Here is a 22,291-nt window from a genome sequence, read left to right as displayed (position 1 = left end):
CTTTTTTAAAAATATTAATGAAAAACTATAAAGCAGAGGATGTTTAAAATTCTCAGAGGATTTGTAAAAAACCAAGGTTTGCTTTTTAAAATGTATTGCTTTTTTAGCCTCTTTGTTTGACAGGTACAGACAGTGATCTGCATCCATAGTAGTGCTGGATTGGTGCTGATGTTGAAGGACATCCTTTCATTTGGTTTCTTTGGGGGGGGGGGGGGTATTTGGGGGTAATTTGGGCGGGTTTGGAGAACTCTGCATGGTAGGAAACTCCTGCCTCTGGTGTTTGATTGTAATGTATCATATTTGTTGTTTTGTCCAGATTTATTCAGTAAATAAATTGTGATCTGCACATTGCATTTCATTATTGTTCCGCCTGAAAGATCTTTGTGCCTGATTAGATCAGTACACAGACTAACCACCGACAGATAACCATGGAGAGCCATTAAACATGGAGGAAAACACACTTACGCAGGTTATCCTTATTTATGACTGGATGCGTTTCTGAGGAGTAGAATGAAGCGGGAATGTCTGTTGGAATGAAGTGGGAATGTTTAGCGGAATGAAACAGGAATGTGGGAATGTTTAGTGGAATGAAACAGGAATGTGGCAGAATGAAGTGGGAATGCCTGTTGGAGTGAAGTGGGAATGTCGGTTGGAATTAAGTGGGAATGTCTTGTGGAAATGAAGTGGGAATGTCCGGTGGAAAGTGACGAGTGGGAGATGCTTTGTTGGAGGGGTTTGACCTCACACCGGATGCCCTGAGTTTTGAGCTCTCAATTTGAACAAATCTGTGTTGGATAATCCACCCGAGGAGGATTTAAGGGCTTAGAGGTTGAGTTTGATTTGTGGGATTTGATTGGTGTTGTGGGCTGTGTGTGTGTGTGTGTGGGGTGGGGGGGGGTTATTGGTGGTTCATGTAATGGCTGAGCCCCTACTCAGATGAACCTGGAGCATGTGTGCACTGAACAAAATCACATTAATATTAATTCAGCAGCTGCTGATCTACAGCTGTGTTACCATAGCGATCACATTTACATGGGAAACCATTAGCATGCCCCCAATATAAAAATGTACAGGAATCAGAAAGTAATGTTTACATAAGTATGTGTGCGTGTGCGTGTGTGTGTGTGTGTGCGTTTGCGTTCCTGGTTCTGGGTGTACTCCCGTGCGCACGCGTGTTTCTGCGGCCTGTAAAAGGAGCTGCGTCCCTCGCAGAGCGAGCGCAGGGTTAGGGTTAGAGCAGAGCGAGCGTAGGGTTAGGGTTAGAGCAGAGCGAGCGCAGGGTTAGGGTTAGAGCAGAGCGAGCGTAGGGTTAGGGTTAGAGCAGAGCGAGCGCAGGGTTAGGGTTAGAGCAGAGCGAGCGTAGGGTTAGGGTTAGAGCAGAGCGAGCGTAGGGTTAGGGTTAGAGCAGAGCGAGCGCAGGGTTAGGGTTAGAGCAGAGCGAGCGTAGGGTTAGGGTTAGAGCAGAGCGAGCGTAGGGTTAGGGTTAGAGCAGAGCGAGCGTAGGGTTAGGGTTAGAGCAGAGCGAGCGTAGGGTTAGGGTTAGAGCACAGCGAGCGCAGGGTTAGGGTTAGGGTTAGAGCAGAGCGAGCGCAGGGTTAGGGTTAGAGCAGAGCGAGCGTAGGGTTAGGGTTAGAGCAGAGCGAGCGTAGGGTTAGGGTTAGAGCAGAGCGAGCGTAGGGTTAGGGTTAGAGCAGAGCGAGCGTAGGGTTAGGGTTAGAGTAGAGCGAGCGCAGGGTTAGGGTTACATTACATTACATTACAGGCATTTGGCAGACGCTCTTATCCAGAGCGACGTACAACAAAGTGTATAACCATAACCAGGAACAAGTATGACGAAACCCCTAGAGAGAAGTACCGGTCCAAGTACAGGGAACAACCGCATATTTAAACTTGGACCCTGATGGTAAACTGATTAACACTAACAACGAGAACGGCAACAACGCAATCTATGGAAAAATAAAAATAAAAATACAAGTAGTCATTAAGACAGGCGCATCAACTAAGTCACCTATGAAACAGCTGCCTAGTTACAACCCTAAGTTTAGTCATTTACAGGGGGGAAGGGAGGGATGGGGAGAGGTGCAGCCTGAAGAGGTGGGTCTTCAGTCGTCGTTTGAAAGGGTTAGAGCAGAGCGAGCGTAGGGTTAGGGTTAGAGCAGAGCGAGCGTAGGGTTAGGGTTAGAGCAGAGCGAGCGTAGGGTTAGGGTTAGGGTTAGAGCAGAGCGAGCGCAGGGTTAGGGTTAGAGCAGAGCGAGCGCAGGGTTAGGGTTAGAGCAGAGCGAGCGTAGGGTTAGAGCAGAGCGAGCGTAGGGTTAGGGTTAGAGCAGAGGGAGCGCAGGGTTAGGGTTCGAGCAGAGCGAGCGCAGGGTTAGGGTTAGAGCAGAGCGAGCGCAGGGTTAGGGTTAGAGCAGAGCAAGCGTAGGGTTAGGGTTAGAGCGTAGGGTTAGGGTTAGAGCAGAGCGAGCGTAGGGTTAGGGTTAGAGTAGAGCGAGCGCAGGGTTAGGGTTAGAGCAGAGCGAGCGCAGGGTTAGGGTTAGAGCAGAGCGAGCGCAGGGTTAGGGTTAGAGCAGAGCGAGCGCAGGGTTAGGGTTAGGGTTAGAGCAGAGCGAGTCAGCTGCCACCTCGCAACAGTGCTTTAACTAGGTGAGCCACCCAGCAGCCCTAATTGTGACCGATTTTAACACCCTAACCTGTCTCGGAGACATGATTTGTTTGAACACACAGATAAGACACCGTGCCAGCAGGCCTCAGTCAGCTGATTTATAAACAGTACGTTTGTACAGCTAAGTGCTTTTCCTCATGCTTTTGTTCCTTCCGCAGCAGGACAGCGCCGGATGTTTTAAGAGCCAGGCCAGGATGGAGGTTCCAGAACTGGGAACGCATCCAGAATCTTCAGAACTGCTAATGACCGTGTTATGAGATGTCACACCGATAAGTATTTGTTTTAGATGATGGTTTTTTTTTTTTTTTGCTGCGTTACGCGGACATGTTAATCTAATCGTCTGTGTCCGCTATCGGGAAGTAATCGCTACGAATTTGCGTCAACACGAGGGATTCATCCGTACACGTCGGGATTAGAGCACAGCTGCGATGGTGCTTCCGCGCTGATTGTCTGCGCTTGCTACAGGGGGAAGAGGATTGCACGAACACATCTAAGTTAGATGAATGTTCCCAGGCAAAAAGCTCCAAATGAGCGTCCTTCCTAACTGCACAATCAGAAATACAGTGTTGTATGTTAACGTGACATAACATAGGGACGCTAGATGCAGACAGATGAGCACCGATGCAAGCCGATGCATTATTAATCGATTTAATATTTTTCTGCTTCGCCACCTTCACCTAAAACTGAGAAAAAAGCAGCGTTATTGTCTGCCGGTTGGGTTTGTGTCTCGTGCATCTTTATGTGCATTGTATGACATTCAATTCCCCATAAACTGATCTGTAGCGTCCCAGGCCATTGCTACTCTGTAATAGTGCGCCATCTGGTGGTAAAATAAAAAACCACAGTGGGCAAAGAATTACGTGTCCACTCAAAGAAATGTAATAATAGATGTCCCCCATGTTATGTAATATGTATCGAGTTATTCTAAATGCACAACCTATACGGGAAATTGAGCACAATCGGTCTGGTTAATGCATTGGTTACACAAGTGGAACTTTCAGTGAAAGGACACAGTACATAGACCAAACCAGCCTATCAGCAAACATCTTTGAAAACGTCAACTTTAATACACAAAACACTGAGTCAAATCAGCCAACCCATACTGTCTTCAGGCAAATAGTTCCTGCCTAATCATTTTAAATCTTCAGAATGTTTTTTTTTCCCCCACTACACAATATCCACAGATAGAAGATGCAATAGCATCAAACTAACAGTACGTAACTTCAACTTTTATATTATTCATTTGCAATTTAATTAAAAGCATCATATTTTGGAGTACACAAGTCATTCCTAATCCCAAATTAAGAAAACACTACATTAACTGTTGAGCAAATTAAATATACACTGTGAAATAAAAACGAACAGTCTGGAACGAAGGCAAATCAAATATATGTGCATTATTAATGTTCATACATTATAATGTCACCACATGTCACCAATCACATACTGTATATTTTATGTATAAAAATATTTCATTACATTTAAGTTAAAGATTTAGTGAGCAGTAGCCTGCACTGCTAACTCATTATGCAGTGCAGCTATGCTTTAAAAAGTAATAAATGGCTGTCAAAAACACACCAGTAATTTACATAAGACCCTGACAGCAGAACAAAGCCCCCCTGTCAACTAGTAATTAGAAAGTTGTCATTTGAAGGTTTATTTATTAATTTTATCAGAGCAGATTAGTGTCACATTTTTTCTTTTTGTATGTAAAATGAAAACAGAATCTTATTGTGTTTTTGTGTTTCTCCCCTACAGCAATCCCTGAATAATTAGAACGTAGATAATCAGGCCAGATTACTTCTAAATATAGATCCCTCAAAGGGGTGGGTGGGGGGAATTTTAAAAAAAGGGGTGAAATGTCCTCTCTCTCATATGTTTCTAAGATCAGACAGATTATGTGTGGGCCATTCAGTTGAGGCGTTCAACACTGATTCCACTCATTTGGATTTTTACCTGACTGGTGCTACAGTATGAATGCACCTTCTTCACTCCACGAAGAGGGTGCCTTGAAATGGTGTGAAATCAGGCAGTTTAATCAATTGTGCCTCGTTTCTGCTCAATTTCATTTCCAATTTGAAATATGGGAAATGTTATGTTGCCACCATTCCTGGTTTATTATTGTTGTAATAGTACTTTATTTAAACAGAGAGTGCCAATTATCTAATGTGTCTACTGTTAGATTAATGTTAATCTGACATGGTCGCTTGTGCACTGTTGTACTAAAAGTAACACACAGTAGGCCTATTACAGGAGAGCCAGAGACTATTTTACACCCTGCAGACCACACACAGTACTACAGGAGAGCCATCATCAACCCCCCCCCCCCTCGACTGTTTGCCGCAGCCATAGGAACAGGCACATCTGCTGTTTCTTCACTTTCAAAATTTTCCAATCGATTTTCCTTTTTTTTTTTTGGAAGTGGAGGACAGACTCCTTAGACACAGGCAAACCTCCCAACCTTCCGCCCCCGCCCCCCTCCCCCCAAATCCCATGCACCAGGGCCCACAGCAGGAAACAAAAACGCCGCTCCACTTCTCTAGACAGGAAGCTATAAATTACACAGGAAGCTGGGCGGGGCCACTCTCAGAACCTCTGTTTACTGAACCCCCCCCCCCCCCTCCCCCCCACCTGTCATTTCACCCTTAAAAAACCAAAAGAAAAACATACCACACAGACACCATGTCAGTGAAACATGCAGGCATGGGCAGGAGTTTGTTAATTAGGCCGGTCTTGGCATGATAGGACAACATACTCCACATATCTGCCTACACACACACACACACACACACACACACAAATGCTTCTACCTCCTGCTAGGGCTGGATTCAGCATGCATGTTTCTTTAAGAGTGATACTGCTTACACACACACAGGCTCACACACACACACATACCTGTTTCTTTTAAGAGTGATGTCACTTGCGCACACACACTCGCTCACACACTGACACACAACATTTGCCATTGCAACTTCTAGGGTTGTTCTGGAACCAGTTACATATACTGCAAAATAGCAGCCACCGACCAATATAAACGTATGAGAATGATGCTGTGTTTGGACAAGCTGCATTATTAATAGGATTATGCAGAGTGTGCACCATACTGCATAATCCAGTTAGATGTTATTCACTTAGCAACCCGCTGAAGTATCGTGTTATAATGGTTTTACTCATTTAGTTGCATTCAAGGCAATCCACATTCTGTTAACTATATTGCTAGCCCTGCAGTGAATATAAAATAACAGCTTTTAATGCTTTCGAATAGGCCCTAGTGCTTGTTCCGTTTCTGCGATGAAAATGTGGTTGTAACTTTTTCTTAATTTTAATAACAATAATTTGGTAAGCAGGTCAATTTCAGGAGTTTCCATTTTTTTCAGATCTATAAAGAGTATATGCTTTGTGCACGTGAGTCACCTGGCTTTTTTTCCTCAACGTTCTTGTTGATATTAAAGATAATATACCTGAGAGTCGGATATTCTTCAAAGTATTTGAACAGCTGCACGGGCCAGTGCTCTGCACATGCGCAGTAGCTCAGTCGGTGCCTTCCAATCTCAAATGGTCTATTCCTTCAAACAGCCAAACTGGCATTTAAAGTATTGATGGCCTGCTTCCACTCGGGAAGGGAACACACTTGAATGCATATTTCAGTTTGGAGAAAAGGGTAAGTCATCCGTGAGAACATCTTGAAAATCTCTTTTGTTGGTCAGAACTTTGAAGGCCACAATCCATTCCCAATATTTTGAACTAACTCGAGCGTGCTTTTAGATGCGTCAGAGTACTTCTCTGTTTGCTACGCCGTATCCGGTGCAGTATTATGTTTTCCCCACGGGCTCGTCCAATGTTTTATTTATATTGTTTGTTGCTAATAAGGTGCTGTGATTCTGCAGAGCATTAAAGCGAAGAAGAAATTCAATTTAAAACGTGCTGCACTGGAGGTTCTATTGGATCAGGAGAACAGTAGGCTATCCTTTTCATTATAAATCCGATAGCGAAAGTTTTAAACAAGCGGTCCAATTTAAAGGCGGGTGGAGTTACCTACGTAACCCGCACTCCGTTGGGAACATCGCGTGCATTTTCGGCTCGCTAATGGCGGCTGCAAATGAGCTAACAGAAGCTCCGGGCCGCGTGTTCCTTGGCAGGTGACTAATGCGTCATGGCACGAGACCAAGGCAAACACGGCCAGCAGCTGGCTTCTGCGGAGCCTCCCGGCGACGTCACTGTCGATGGGTCAATGTCGCCACCTGTAGAGTTTACACGAAACTGCGACGACTGCCCCTACAAGGGGAACGTCCTTACGTGCACAGCAGGTTTTCATATATTTTTCACCAGATTATTTATTTTCGGTTCCGAAGGCCAACTCTTAAAACACTGAATTTATCATTGTACCTCCAAACAATGTAATTCTCTGGAAGAACAAAATGCGGTTTCGTTTTATAATGTTCCAACAAAGCATTATGAGCTGGAATTATGATTATGATACATTTACATTTTTTTGCTTGACTAAAAACTGCAGGACGTCCGGTTGGCTAGATTGAGCCAGTGTAAATGGGAGAACTGTATTGTGCGGTGTCAAAGTTCTTATTTGTTCAAAAATTCATACCTCAGTAACCAAGAGGTGATTTTTGTAGATTATGTTTTGACATTTGAATTTTCTTTTAACTGCTGCAGTACCACCAACTGACTAATAGGCCTCCCCTTTGAGGGATTGCGTGTAGGGCACAGGCCCCCCCCCGGCTTTCAGAGTGGACCCCCCACCCCCGAGCTATCAGAAAAAGCAATAGGGTGCTCAGCCCCCCGATGATACTGATAATAATGCTAATATCATAAATATCAATACCTGCGCTGCCCCCTACTGTTCCCCCCTGTGAAGTGTTGCTGTGTGAATTGCGTAGCTTTCAATCAAACCTGTGTATTTGTTTGTCAGGATAAGCTATAAATCAGTCACTACATGTTAGTCTGATAGAATTTAGTACGTCCAGTTCAAAACAACTACTCTCTTGCTCTTTCTCTCTCTCTCATGCGTACACACGCAAAGGTTAAAAGTTTTGACATTTCCATTTTCACCTTTGAATGAATGGCTCGCACTTTTCAATGAAAACGACTCCCTGCAAAGTTCTGCTTTCACAGCTAACTGACTAAACATGAAACGGTTCAGCGGGCAAGGAGCGGAGCGAGGTGTTGACCTTGTGTCGACCTTGGTGCCCCAGATACGCGCGAAAGGTCTGTCTCCAGTGCTGCAGTGACAAATTCAGCCAATAGATGGCGCTCAAAAACTATCATAAGTGAGCACACAGCAGTAAAGCAGTATTAGCCCCATCAGGACCAAACACCCTCCCCAGAATGTCATTTACTTTCTTTAATCCCGTTTTTTGTATACATGCCTGCGCACAAATCGATGGCATTAAACGCCGCCGTTGTGCTTTTGACACCGACAGTGCAATATCGAGTCCTGCGGTGTTCGGCTTTCCCGGAATGAAAGAATTTGGCGGTTTACGTTCTGGCTCGTGTTTTTCCAGCGCGAGTCCTCTGGGGTTAGTAAAGGGCAGGTAGACTAATTCAATAAAGTAGGCGCAGAATTCAATAAGGGTTCAGCTGGGATCAACAAAAACAACAGCAGCAATAACAACAGCAGCAGCAGCGGCGGCAACGGTCCCTCCACGTTTCAGCGCATGTGTTCCTGCCAAACTGCCTCTGGCTGCCCATGTAACAGAATGCACACAAATCATAATACACAATATTTATGTATTAAAAAAAAAAAAAAAAAACCCAGAAATCGTAGGACGTAGCGCAGAGGTAGGAAGCCACGGTGATATATGAGAAATATATTAAATTAAACCATGAGCTACGGGAAGTGTTTCGTTTTGTTGTTGTTGTTGGTTTTTGCACCACAGTGTTTTAGCTTGGTGTCGTGAAATTGTAAATGTGAAACATTTGGGATATGGAGCAGGTACCACGTCTGTCCTGAGCCTACTGAGTCAGGCTCCCCTGGCCCCACATATTCCACTGGCAGCCCCAGGGGCCAAATTGGCCTCCCAGTGGCTCTTACACCAATCTGGATTTGAGATCCGGTTAATTTCTATTTTACACGTTAATTATCCAGTTGAATGCGCAATCATCTTAATTCCTTGAACATTCCAAACTGTAGATGTAGAGCCTTAACAGCAGAGGTTATACATCAAGGAACCACAGACTTCCTGGATGCTCGAGCAGGCTTCAGACAGCATTGGATTCAAGATTATTTGTAAGGGATTCATTCAGTGTTTTCAAACCAATCTTCTACAACATATAGTCTTCTGAACCCAAGTGCATCCAAGCAGCTTTTTCTCAAATTAGGAGATGCAGAATTCAGAAATCACTCAATAAATCTTTATTAATCCAAAAGCCCACTGAGTGGGTAAAATCAATTTTTAAAATTTCTTTTCAGCCTAATAATTTGTCATGTCTAATTATTTGCTTTCTCTATTTTTCAGCCTAATATTGGCAATTCAGAAAGACTAATTACAAAGACAATACACACTGAATGCATAATGTCTTAACTTAATTAGAAAATATTCCAAGCATTTTGTGGAATGTCATCAGTTTATGCTGTACATAGTACCTCAAATGTAATACTTGGAAAACCTCAAATTTTCTAGACAGGATGATATCATAAATGCACTTATGAACACATTTGAAATAAGTATCTTTAATAATGTCTAATAAGTAGGCCTATAATATGTGTGCATTTGTGAATGTTACTTTGAAAACATAGGTCACGTGCACACATGCATACATACCATTCACGCACACAAAAGAATGAGCAAAAAATTTTTTGAAATGCGATACAATTCGAATATTTTGAAAGCAATTAAAGCAAAATAAAAGATTTTGTACAGTCATTTGACTGGTAGATGGTTGTCTTTGTGTGTATGTACAATGCAAATTAGCCTACACTGCACTTTTGAAAAAATATAAATGAGTAAATAGACATTTTGCCTGGCACTGGTGTATATAGTCTGTGTTCATTTCGCTGGACCCCCGCCAGTTTTACTGAGCAGAAAAAGCTCAAGTTGCCCTAATTTATATTTCCGTTCAATGCCTCACTGCATATTGCCAATTTTGTGAAGGATTCAGAAATTATATGGTTGGCACCACACTATAATCAGACCTCCTGAAACTCTCGCAGTAAAAGTAAGTGCCGCCCGTGCTCTTTTCGTCACTTTCCCAGTCAATGCGCGATTCCCCTCCATTCCGCCTCGCCCCACATCGGCGCCAAATTAAGTGCAGAGGGCATCGTTTTCTAATCGCAGCTAAAACGCGCCACATAAGGGGGGAGGGGGGGGGGGGGGGGGCGAAGCTACATTTCCCGAACAGCCCAGCGCACTGCAACGAATACGTAGGTGTAAAAGGAACATCTATGTGTGATGGAAACTGCACGTTCGATTCGTGCAATTAACCCCTTCCATTAGCGCTGACCGGCCTATTTACTAAAAATCCAGGAGGATTCCATTAACCTTAACACAGAGGAACCATTTGGTTGTGAAACTTTTTTGATGTTTTGATGTTGTTTCTCTAAATGAATATACTTTGGTCTTAATTGCATTGCAGGGATAGATTTAGTTTTGTAATTAGTTGAAATGCAAGCCCCCTGAGTGAAAACCTTTTAAGGAATGTAATTTACGTAGGGTTACATTTAACTTACCATTAATGAAATTCTTAACGTGTAGGCTACGTTGCCCAGCAACGAAACTGGCAGGTGATTCGGAAAAGCTTGCTCTGTAAGTTTGATCGGCAACACTGGATCAGATTTTCTAACGATATAGGTCAATCGTTATGTATTTTAATATTCAAGGCTTGTCTACTCGCATGTATTGATCTAGCCTCAAGCAAACCAATAATTTCACACGCACTGACATCACACCTCATATTTTCTCACGCCAGTATAGGCTCTGAAAGAAAGAGCCATTGGCCCAAATCCCACAGGCTACTATCCGCCTTTCCCACAGATAGACCTGCGTTTAAGACTGGTAATGAGGGTAGAAGATGGCACAAAAAACAGATTAAACATTGGGTCTTGACTTTTAATTTATTAGCTAGGCGGGAAACACTGACCGCGAGATCATTTTACGTGATTCCACGCGAGCTAAAGCCTATACTCGCATCATCGCTCAGAAGACAGATAGGACGGCATTCAGTCGACGAGTAAGTAGCCTAAATAAAAATGGGGACTAACGTTATATCAATATACCAAGTACATTAGGCTACCTTTACTTTCATTGTTTGGTTTAGTAACGATAGTAACATTCATTTATACTATATTTATATCTAACCGTTCAATCTGACGCAAGGTTACTAGCCTAGCTGGACTAGCATGCATACCAAATGTGTGTTTAGTCATGAAGTTTCTAAAGAGTTTTTCAACCGCCTAGCTAGCTACCTAATTCTTGTTACTCAGTGTAGTTGTACACTTGCTGAGGTGTTTAATAGCAACATTCCATGAGCTGTAAAAGTTAACCTTGAAAATTAACCAACTTGTAACGTTAGATGATGTTATTGACAACCTAGCAAGGTAACTAACCTTCACCTGGATTTAGTCAGCCTGTCACCTTTGAAGTGTCAAAAATGTAATGCTAAATTAGTCTATTGAAAAACATTCTAGGCTACCACTTATACAAAAGTTTCAGGTGCCTTAGAAAAGAATATCACAGGTGAACTGATTTTAGAAGACATTTAATTTTAAGATATTTGTTCCAACTATAGAGGTTTAGAACATCTGTCACCCGATGAATGCTATATTATCAAACTCAGTTCGCATAAAAATTTTTTAAAAATCTAAAAAAAAAAAATCTGTGGCAGCAGACGAGACAAAACTGAGATTTCATTTTTCAAAAAATCTCAAAATTTTCCTGAAAACTAATTAAATTCCGGTTTCCATAACAGCGAGCTGGTGGAGCATATTTTCAGCCCCTCTTTAATTCTGGATTCAAAATTTGACGTGATGGATCTTGGGAGACCACAGCAACTCTCTGCCCACGGGCGTTCTCAAAATTTCTGGTTCACTTCGAGTAAAACTTTCTGTGCAAAACATTGCCCACAGATGCTTTGATCTAAGCCAGCCTTCAGAGATTTAACATGCAAATTTTTCTCATTCAATGTGTTAAAACTCATTCCGATGTTAACTGTGTAGTCTTTACACAGTAACATTACCGGATATTTTAATGAAAACTCGTTATTCTCCTCTTGCCTGCTGTTGCAGTTATGCAAAAAGACTATTATGGTGGAGACAATATGAAAAACTAAAATACAATATGCTTCTAATTAGAATTTGAATTAGGTGCGGCACTGAGTTGATTTCATTTGTGTCCATGTACTTTGGCCTGTGCTGATATATTTGCTATTATTAAAGTGTAATAGACTACACTGGATATAATTAAGTAAATTCAAATGAAATGGCAACATGGGGATGCTTACGGACAGAATACAGTTGGAGCTGTCATAACGATAATGTTCTTTGATTGTCATAGTTGGTCATAAACATATGCATTGTGTTTATACCATGACCGTCTTCCTGGTATCAACTTTTTAAAAGCTACAAGACAAGAACAACACAACTGAACGCTTTAACAGAAACATTTAAGTGCAATAGGAGCTTCATTTGAAATTAATTTTGAGTAGAAAAAAAAAGTCTACAAATGTTGTAAGTTTGGAAGTTGGAAAGCGTGCTCGGGCAGGGCCAAGTGAACACTTTCACAGAGTTTTTGCGTCCTCACAGAGGGACCACGAGCGGCTTCTCAGAGGACCTGGCTCCTGGAGCCTTGTGTTCTTTGGTGGAAGCGACATGTTTATTTGACGCTCTGATTGGCCACAATAGACTGCAGTGAGAGTAGAGCACAGAGGGAGGAGACGGCGGGGGGGGGGTTTGGGGGAGTGGGGGGCGGGGGTTGGGGGGGGGGGGGTGCTCATAAATATGGGCCCCAGACTGCAGATGGCAGGAAACAGGTTGCGCACGGAGAGAAAGAGAGGACAGTCGTGGGGAGATAAAAGCTCGGGGAGGACGAGCTTGGCCCGGCTCTCCCAGGCAGAGCCGGTGACCGTGGCTTCCCTGCAGCCCCGCTGTGGACACGGTGATGGATTGGCCGCAGATCGCGGGGGGGGGGGCGGAGGGGCGGAGGCCGGCCGATTGGCTGCTAACGGCCTCTTCTCGGGAGAAAAGCCGCACGCCATCCTCCTGTCCACTTAGAGCGGAGCCGCTCTGTCACTGTCCGCGCCGACCGTGTAAATACCCAGAGTGCACTGCTCAGGCCTGTGCTGACTGGAGCGTCGCATCAGAGGAGCCGGCCGTCCCGCTGCTGCATCTGACCGAGGAGGAGCTGCTTCCCCCAGATCATCCACAGGGCCTCAGATCCTTATATCGGCATGACTAATGTACAGTATGTGCGCGACAGCGTTTGTATCGCTCGAGGTGGTGCTGTAATGAGTACGTGAAACCCTAGCAACCCAGCCCACCGCCATCCAAAGGGAGCAGTGCATAATTAGCCGTGGTATCACCCAGGTAGGGAGCCGTTGGCGGCTTTGTCGCTTTCTCACCTCGCGGTAGCGTAGCATGGCGTGGGTAGGTTCAGGCAGCGTTCTGTACGGCTGCAGAGCCATGGGCTCCAAGCCTGGTTAGGCTCAGGAACGGTTTAGCCTGGTTAGGCTGGAGCATGGTTTGGCCTGGCTCCAAGCCTGGTTAGGCTGGAGCATGGTTTGGCCTGGCTCTAAGCCTGGTTAGGCTCCAGTAAGGTTTGGCCAGGTTCCACCTTGTTCAGCTCCAGTCCAGTTCGGCCTGGTTCGGCCCAACTCAGCTCCAGTCCAGTTTTGCTGGGTTCAGCTCGGTTCGGCTCGGTTCGGCTCCCGTGCAGTTTGGCCTGGTTCAGCCCTGGTCTCGGCTCATTGGTGGAACCGTGTCTGAGCTGCGGGTAGTGAGCTGGACCCGGGACAGCCTTACCCGCCTGGGAGACAGACGCGAGCCGCACGTCACACGCCGTCTGCCCGCGGAGGGGTCTCCTCCGAGGGGCTGCTCTCAGCCTCGAGGCCTCTCCTCTGGCTGGGTTTTTACTTTTCTGTGTGACGTGTTTATTATTGTTAGCCTGTGGTTGTGTGAGCGCGGCTGGAGAAGGGCTCCTGTGGGCTTCTCTACCTCCGCCCGTCCTCACCTGCTTCTGCTCTCCCTCCGCCCGTCCTCACCTGCTTCTGCCGCACCGCCACAGGCCAGCAGCTTTACGCCGCTTTTATTCTCATTGATTTTTCTAAAGTGGCCCTTTTATTCTGAATTAAAGAGTTAAAGCTTTAATGTGTCCATTTGGGGAGCTCGTCCTGACCCGCGGAGTGCACCGGATATTTCTCTCTGTGTTGTGATTAACCTACACGCCAGTTCTTTTTCTTCCTTTTTTTTTTTTTTTTTTTTGGTCCCGCAAAAATTATTTAATTTTTTTGTTGTGAAGCGGAAATTCTCCTATCTTAATGAAAATCTGTGGCAGATGTGCGGAGCACAAAGCTTCGCTTGATTCGGCGCCATTGTTGAAGGTAATGAAGTATCCCGTTTATTGTGGGCAAATATTCAATTTGACCGATTCCTCTGCAGAAATGAAGAAATGCATTTCTCGGTGAATGGTTTCAGCTTCTCCTCCTGTGACATCCTCTTTTGTGGCAGTCGTTGGCAATATAAAAATGGGGGGATTTTTGTGTTTTTATCACGCTGTTCCCACTCTATCATGCTGTAAAAGGAAACGCAAAAGATAAAACAATTCCTCACATTCTGCCCCCTGCCCACCCGAAAAAAAAAAAAAAAAACTCAAGTTTTTGCAAGAGAAAAGAAGTATTATTTTTTTCCTGCTGCTAAGCTGACGGTGCTGGGCTGGGGGGGACATTGTGTACAGCGCAGAGACCGCAGACCCAGACTGCTTCCACACGACAGAAAATAAAGCGATTATGTATCAGCCAGCTACAGGCGCAGCGTACAGATCTCACGTCTACCTTATCTGGAATTACCCAGAGGTCACATGTACGGTGCAGCCTGTATGTAAACGCTGAATGTATTCATGAAAATGTCACCTCTACAGGCCGGCCACAGTAAATCCTCAGAGGGAACTGAACCTGTGCTGGTCAGGTGATGCTCGCTACGTGCAGAGGTGTGTGTGGCTGCGGGTTCGAGTCCAGGCTGTGCCATCAGCCGACAGTGCCCTGGAGTCCGACTGCTCCCCTGCATGACATCGCTGGCATTCAGCCGACACTCTAATCCACTTACACAACTTTAACAGTTTTAAAAACGTTTTGCATAGTAATTGTGGCAGTTGTCCTCGTTGGGAATTGAACTCGCAACCGTTCAGGTACAAGCCCAGTTCCCTAACCATTATACTACACTGTTATTGTGTCTGCTGCCTGTCTTACCCGTCCAGTCAGCAAGCCTGTGTCTGGTTTGTTTATCTGGCTACTGTGCGTTGCGATTTCGTTCCGCTGTCCTTCTTCTTTCCATCAAACGTCAGTTTTTGTTTTTTTGCTGTTCTGTAGTGAAAGTTGGATCGGTGCACCCTGGTGCAGCCCCCCCCCCCACCCCCGCCCCCTGCTGCTGTTGCGCTTCAGTAGCTCCAGAACGGCACCTGTCATTACCCAGACTGCAGCGGGGCAGGATGTCTGAGCTGACATCCTGTAATCAGCCTGCGAGCGCCTGGACCTCCCCTGACTGGAGCTGCTGGCTGGAGCTGGGATAAGCCTGCAGCATCTACTGCTGCAGTCTGCTCTGTCAGCTCAGCTCTCTCTCTCTCTCTCTCTCTCTCTCTCTGTCAGCTCAGCTCTCTCTCTCACTCTGTCTCTCTCTCTCTTTCACAGTCTCTCTCTCTCTGTGTCTCTCTCTTTCTTTCACAGTCTCTCTCTTTCTCTCGCAGTCTCTCTCTCTCACTCACAGTCTCTCTTTTTCTCTCTCACAGTCTCTCTCTTCCTCTCTCCTTCGCTGTCTCTCTCTCTCCCTCCCTCTCTCTTCCTTTCTCTCCCTCTGTCTCTATGTTTCTCCCTTGCTGTCTCCCTCTCTCCCCTCATATCTCCCTTTCTCTCTCCCTCTCTCCCTCCCTCCCTCCCTCTCTCTGTCTCTCTCTCCCTCTCCCCCCTCCTCTCTCTCTGTCTCGCTCTCTCTCCCTCTCCTGTTTTTCGCTGGCGCACACACAAACAACAGAGGAAAACTAGACAGCTCTTCTCTCTGAACATCCCTCGCTAACTAAATTCACGTTTGTTTTTGTTCTCGTCTGGCTGTGTGTGTTCAGTGCAAATGTTTGCTAACGTAAATGTTTGTAAATGAATATGCGGTGGGATAGTTGTGGGCAGAGTAGATGTGGGCTGGGGGGGGGGTGGTGGTAATCTCAGTGATTTGGATGGAAACATTACAGATTTTTTTAGTACCTGTCCTTTTATTCTTTTAGAAAAGTGCTCTCCCAGGTGATCTGCGGTGCTGTCTGTGTGCTCACCTGGCGGGGTAACCTGCGAATGCGACACGCACACCTCAGCTTCCGCAGCCCACGTGATGTCGCTGCGTATGCTTTCCCATCATGCTCGCTGGTGACTTCCTCGTCTGCGCTAACGCTGAATCCTTCGGTGACGTCATGCTCTCCCTTGCTCGCCTCAGTCTGAGCCTGTATGGGCCAGGTTTTGGGTGCTGGGGGGGTCACTCCCCTGCTCGCCTCAGTCTGAGCCTGTATGGGCCAGGTTTTGGGTGCTGGGGGGGTCATTTAATTTTTCATGGCGGTCGTCTTCTTTTTTTAGCCTCGAGATGTGGCAGGCCCTCACAGCATGACTGCGGCCTCCAGGAGGAGCTCGACTGTGAGGCCTTCAAGGCTGGGTGGATTCCTGTTGCAGTTTTGTCTAAATACTGATGATGTCTAAATACTTACCGGGACTTTTAGCGGGTGATGGTTCTTGCCAAACCGCCCTTGAAGACCCCCCCCAGCCCTAACGCTAACCCTAACCTGGAGGGGCAGTGAGTGCCAGTCAGGAGGACATTATAGCGATTCGACACAGGTACGGATACACCTGCTATTCCGGGTCGGGAGACAAGGGAAAATGGAGGCTCACAGGTAGTTGAAAAAGGGCATTGAAAAATTAAGCACTTTTTTGATGCAGTATTAATGGTTGATGGACATAGAGTAATGAGGCTATTAGTTAGCAATGTCTAGGCCACCTCCAGATTAGGTGTGCAGTCAAATTGAGGATTTCACGTACTTTCGACACAGGTAGAATACAGGTGTCTGATTGGCCAGGACAGGGACAGCTCTACTGGCTGAATCCCTCCCACCTCAGATGACTACAACCAATCATGTGCCATGCCACCTTGCTGGGCTGCTGCCCCGAGCCAGTGATGTCACTGTATGCCTTGTGAACGGGCATACTTTGGAATTCTGTTTTACAAGGGCTCTAACCAATACAAACAAAAATACTAATTAAGTAGTAATAATCCCACAGTAACAAATGAATATATGGGTGGATACAATTATTCAACCAAGTGTCCACTGGAGAATAAAAACTAAGAAAAAAAGTTGTTCCTTGTGGCTCAACTTCAAAATGGTGGGTGCTGCCCTGTTCCCCTTCCCCTCGCCTGCTGCATTATCTCGGATCCAATTAAAACGCTGCGTGTGTCGCCAGACGCTGTTGTAGGAGCAGTCATAGCTCTTATGGAACTCGGTGCTGCTCTCTGCTGCGCGTGGCCTCGGGCGGGTGTGCGTGCGCATTCAAACCCATCGCAGCACGCGGCAGACGCGCTGCGCCGATGCCTTGTCTTCGTTTTACCAGCGGGCGACTCTAAATGATTTGCGAATGAGGATAAAAGTTTTTAAAAGTTATTTTTATTTTTCTTGCTCCTTTTGGCAGCTTTTTATGCATTGCGTTTTGAACGCAGAATGTCCTTGTTGTTATTAAAATGATTATAATTGGTGAGTGCAATTTAAGCACAGATCATGCATTGTGTATTTTTTGGCTTTTCTCGTTGGTTTCGTATTGTGCTATAGGTTTAATAGTCCTTTGGGGCTAAGTAAAACTGTTATTTGTAGAGTTTATGTTACCGCTGTTACAAACAAAATAATTTTGCTGTAATGCCGGCATATTGTACAGTCTGAGATGGTAAACGCCAGTGAGCTGATGTTTATTATTATAGAAATATTACAGAAACTCAAATGAAATACACTTCTGTATTCATTGTAGTTGCTCACCCGTCTCTACTTATTCAGCCTAATGGTGGGCACTAAATGTTTATACATCCAAGCACCGATTTGCTCTTCATTATGTGGCCGTAAAAAACTGCTCCCTCGCCTTCAGAGTCCCCTGCCCTGTCTGGCTACTTTCCGAACAGATAATGCTTTGCAGCCTATTAACCTGGGCGATGCTAGTTCCTAACTGTGGCCTATAGGGGGAGCTGTGGTGCTCTACAAAAAAAAAGCCGGCCCGTGAAAGGGGAGGAGCAGATCTGGAGTAAAGTAGCCGCGCGGTCCGTCTGACCAGGCAGTCGCTCGCGTTTGAGTACCGAGCCTGTTCAAAGCCCGGGCATAAAGAGCCACCCGGTGCCTTCTCTGGCAACTCATGACCACTTCGCGGGCAATTTATTACCGAATGTAGTGCACGCGGTCGGACTGACAGAGAGACAGGAGAGGGGCTGCCGCGCGTGGCTGAAATCGTACTTTTTTATACAATATAATGAAACAACGGTATTCACTGGGTTGAGGACAGCGTTCCAGCATAAGAACCGAAGAAAAACAAGGACACACAGCGGAGGCTCAACCTCGCTGCGACCAGGGAGGTAAGGAGACAGCGCCGGAATACTCGCTGGTGTCTTCTGTTTACATTCGCCCGGAGCAGAGACACATTACGCAAAGACAGGTCTGTGTCTCGGCTCCCCGAATGCGCCTCGTATTTACGTGTGCGCGCGCGTTGGTACCTCTTGTTGAGCCGAGTAATCTGGCTGCATGGGGTGTGTGGACGCCTTGTGCGCAAGCGCCTCGGTAGAAATGTGGTGGAAAAACTTCCTGCTTGCCGTTGCACGGCTTGTCACTGTGACATTGTTCCCAAGCACCCCGAGCACGATGATCCGAAATAAATGTGCCTAAACGAAGTAGGTGCACTTTATGTGCGTTTCGGCTCTCGCTCCCGCGCAACGATGTTTATGATCTCCCACTGCGAGCAGCTAATGAACTGTCTCTTCAGCCTCGATGCACACTGTTCTGCACAATACAAACGCATCTATCGCCATTTGTCTCTATATGAACTATTTATTTATTTTGGAGAGACTGTACCCTGCAGTACCGTATGTCAGCTTTATGTCAATGTGCGAATGAAGTTTTAAGTAAAAAATTCCTCCTTTTAATTTTGACTGATGCAGTCGGAAAATCGCACCTGTAACTTATGTACTTATTGGGTTACCTTGCTTTTAAATATGTTATTTTCAGTATTCTTACAGCTGTCCATACTTAATTAAATGAATTAACACTTGCTCCAAATGCTCTGCTTTTGCTAGTGTTGCATTGTCGCGCAGAAATAATGTGACACCACGCATTAGTCACCTGCAGCCGCTTTGCAGTTAGATTATTTCACACCCCTTGCAGTCCGCCTGCGAACGCAGCCCGTCGTCACCTACTGTTCTATAGAAAAACTGTCCTTTCCAATGCAACAGATTCCAGGCGATATACCACAACCAATCAATGTCCGGAGTCGTGTCACGTGAACGTGTTGTTAAAGAACAGAATTTAAATCCCGTACGCCTGCGATGGCAGATGGTATGAGTATGCAGGTTCAGCTGTAAGGTCGTAACGGTATCACGGCAGACCACGACAATGAAACACTGTTCATTGCAGTTTCATTTCCAACACTGGTGGTGCGGGTGAGTGTCCCTCAGCACTTTGAGTTCATGAGATGAAAAGCATAAATAAAATCATAATAATAGATTGTTTAATATTGTATAATATTGAACAAATCAGCTGCCTCATGTAGATCTGTGATATAACAAGATATTTATTTATAAACATTTCTGTGTAGCGGCGCATTAAAATAGCCGCTGCATTGCAGCCTGTCCTGGCAGTGAAGTGGTGAGCGGTGTCCACAGTACTTCTGTGGGGTCGTCTTCCAGAGGGCAGCTATGGGCTAATTTAAAGCACCCCTTCATGAATTTTGGGAGTCCCTGGCGCAGGGAAAAGGTGCGGGCAGAGGTGGGAGATAAGCGATTGAATGGCACTCACTTTTGGAGTGGGTTTCTGTATTCAACACGAAGGGAGACCCAGCCTATCTGCTCACCTCCATGCCAGTGTTCATTTGAATATATAAAATATCACTGGACGGGAAGATATATTTATTTAGTATTGTCATGATCTCTGGTGTTCAGAAGTGGAAAAAATAAATGGTATATTTATATTTCATTATTATTATTATTATTATTATTGTTGCAACTACTGCTACTATCAATAATAAAATAAAAAAATAGATAATGCATCTAATCTAATTGCTTTATGAAAAAATGTTTTCTGCAGTGCTGTTGCTATAAATTTAAATGTATTTCATGACTTTATATTTATTATTTTTTAATTATCTTAAATAGTAATAATAATAATATGAATAACATGACTAATAATAATAATAACAATAATAATGACAGTGATAATAATAATGACACTAATGATACTAATAATAATCCTAATAATAATAATAACAAGACTAATAATAATAGTAATAATAATAATACTACAACTATTAATAATAATAATAATAATAATAATAATAATAATAATAATAATAGTACTGTTAATAATAATAATAATAATAATAATAATAATAATAATAATAGTACTGTTAATAATAATAATAATAATAATAATAATAATAGTAATAATAATAATAATAATAATAATAGTACTGTTAATAATAATAGTACTGTTAATAATAATAATAATAATAATAATAATAATAGTAATAATAACAATAATAATAATAGTAATAACACTAATAATAATAGTAATCCCCTGTGTGACGGGGGTGTGTGTGCTGTGGCTGTTTGTCCGCTGCCCTGTTGGTGCTGAGGATGAGGGGTGTGAACGCTGATGCTGGAATGTGTTTGAGACCGGCTGTAGTTATGTCTCTCGGCGGCGGGTGGAAGTGATCGGGTTTCCGGGCCGACGTGACGGTTGCTAAGGGCGGCGGAGACGCGCGCTCGGCCCGAGTTCTTCTGATGCTCGTTATAAATAAAAATTATGGGATGAGCGATCAATCTCCGTGGCGACGGGCGCGGGGAGGCGGCCCCGCGATCGGCGTCTCGGGCGCAGGCCCGGAGAAATCACTGATAAATCAGCGGAAGCGTGGACTACATCAGTCACCCGCCACCACCCCCCCCTCCCCCGCCACCACCCCCCCCCCCCCACCATCACCCCTCCCCCACCATCACCCCCCCCCCCCCCGCTATCACCCCTCCCTCGCTATCCCAGACCCCCCGGCTGCGCGGGATTACTGCCGCCGCTAACACCTCACCTACTGCTCTCGCGTGCGATCATTCTGGGATGGAGATGGGAGTGATGAGCAATCTGAGCCGTGGCAAACGCCCGGCTCGCTGTCCTCAGTGGAGGGGGTGTCAGCACGGCTGTGGGGGTGCTGACTTTTTAGGAGGGATGGGGATGGGGGTGGGTTCGAAGCAGTGTTGTTGGTGATGGTTAAACAGGCATGGCAATGAATTCACCAGATTTTTGAGTAAGAAAATGTCCATATGTGGAGCTAAGGCAACACATACTATACACACACACACACACACACACACACATATGTATACTATGTGTACGTATATATGTGTGTAAATATATATCATATATATGTTTATCTACATGTTTACTCATTTTTGAAAGGTGGAAAACAGGAGGGAAACATGTAGGATCTTGTGAATCCCGTTTGTGTCATAAGTGCTACCACAGGGGACTGAGCCAACAAGTTTAATGAATCAGTAAAAAAAAAAAAAACAATAGGAAAAATGTGCGTGTGGTGCTTTTCTGTGTTTCGGTTGTGTGGTTGGAGATGTTTGTAAATCATGTGTCCGCTATGTTCAGCTGTTTGGCTGGTGGTGAGTGTGTAAATCGTGTGTGTGTGGCTGGTGGTGAGTGTGTAAATCGTGTGTGTGTGGCTGGTGGTGAGTGTGTAAATCGTGTGTGTGTGGGGCTGGTGGTGAGTGTGTAAATCGTGTGTGTGTGGCTGGTGGTGAGTGTGTAAATCGTGTGTGTGGGGCTGGTGGTGAGTGTGTAAATCGTGTGTGTGTGGCTGGTGGTGAGTGTGTAAATCGTGTGTGTGTGGCTGGTGGTGAGTGTGTAAATCGTGTGTTAGACATCTTTATTTTAGTGAACATTTTTAAAATTTGTATAAGGCTTGCAGCTTGCCTTGTTAAGGGGGATGCAAGGCGGTCCTTGCGACCGTAAACTCTGTGGACGTGCCAGGTGGTGGGATAGCGGGTATAAGGTTCAGGTAAGGCGTCCGCTTGGAGCGTCATAGTAGTAAACATCCTGGGTATCGCTTAACAAACAAAAAAATAAAAAATTCTTCTGTTCTGGAAAAACATATGAAAATGTGTGAAGGAATTTCCCGGAGCAGTTACACGTGTGCCTGCTAAATTCC

General features: G+C 45.0%; 1 protein-coding gene across 1 annotated transcript in view; it reads left to right on the top strand.

The window, feature by feature from the left end:
- Positions 1-18,148: 18,148 nt before the first annotated feature.
- LOC118229961 (kelch-like protein 29) overlaps positions 18,149-22,291 on the top strand; it is a 167,399-nt gene continuing 163,256 nt past the window's right edge. Inside the window, exon 1 of the mRNA XM_035422571.1 lies at positions 18,149-18,455. The gene's annotated coding sequence lies outside the window, so the exon portion shown is untranslated. The remainder of the gene's footprint in view (positions 18,456-22,291) is intronic.

This window comes from Anguilla anguilla, chromosome 6 (assembly GCF_013347855.1).
Source record: "Anguilla anguilla isolate fAngAng1 chromosome 6, fAngAng1.pri, whole genome shotgun sequence".
Classification (NCBI taxonomy): domain Eukaryota; kingdom Metazoa; phylum Chordata; class Actinopteri; order Anguilliformes; family Anguillidae; genus Anguilla; species Anguilla anguilla.
Note: the sequence above shows the minus strand (reverse complement) of the source record. Positions and strands in the feature narration are given on the sequence as shown.